Source organism: Suncus etruscus, chromosome X (genome assembly GCF_024139225.1).
Source record: "Suncus etruscus isolate mSunEtr1 chromosome X, mSunEtr1.pri.cur, whole genome shotgun sequence".
In the NCBI taxonomy this organism is placed as follows: Eukaryota; Metazoa; Chordata; class Mammalia; order Eulipotyphla; family Soricidae; genus Suncus; species Suncus etruscus.
The window spans coordinates 75,901,407-75,902,297 of NC_064868.1; the positions used below are offsets into that span (position 1 = coordinate 75,901,407).

At 36.3% G+C, this 891-nt stretch overlaps 1 non-coding gene across 1 annotated transcript; it reads right to left on the reverse strand.

Moving 5' to 3' along the window:
- Positions 1 to 235: 235 nt before the first annotated feature.
- Positions 236 to 339, reverse strand: LOC125999923 (small nucleolar RNA U13). Its single transcript, XR_007492355.1, has one exon. It is a non-coding gene; the product is annotated as a small nucleolar RNA U13 (small nucleolar RNA).
- Positions 340 to 891: the final 552 nt, after the last annotated feature.

An 891-nucleotide genomic window follows, 5' to 3' on the forward strand; every position in this document is an offset into this window, starting at 1 on the left:
AACTAAAATGTGTGCAAACCCGAGCAAGCACAACTACTAAAAATGTGGACATATTGTAAGCAAGTGTGAGAGTCCTGTGAGCAAGCCAAGTACTTCCAATATGATGCAGAATCAGAAGAATCAGAATTGGCTTTGTTCATTGTTTTATCATAGAAGAGGAAGTAGTTCAAATTTTACAATAAAATAGAATTATAACAATAAGACTTTTGTACATTTTTTGTTCTTTTTTTTTTCATATCAGAAGGGTCATGTGTCGACTTTGTAACAAGGTTGAAGGGAGGCACATATCACATAGGCGTGTAAAAACCCGATTATCATGCTTATGAACTGGAAAATGCACATTTTTAATTAGGTAGAGCATTTCCATTCAATTTATGATTTGCAGGTGACTAGTAAGATACATTTTTTTTAAATTATGAAGATTACCATCAGGGAGATCCAAATCAAAACAACTATGAGGTACCATTTCACACCACAGAGATTGGCACACATCACAAAGAATGAGAACAAGCAGTGCTGGTGGGGATGTGAAGAGAAAGGAACTCTTATTCACTACTGGTGGAAATGCTGCCTAGTCCAACCTTTATGGAAAGCGATATGGAGATTCCTCCAAAAACTGGAAATTGAGCTCTTATATGATCCAGCTACACCACTCCTAATATACCTGAGGAACACAAAAATACAATACAAAAATCCCTTCCTCCCACCTATATTTATTGCAGCACTATTTATAATAGCCAGCCTCTGGGAACAATGAAGAAGCCCTTCAACAGATGACTAGTTAAAGAAACTGTGGTACATATACACAATGGAATATTATGCAGCCGTCAGGAGAAATGAAGTCTTGAAATTTTCCTATACATAGATGTACATGGAATCTATTATGCTGAG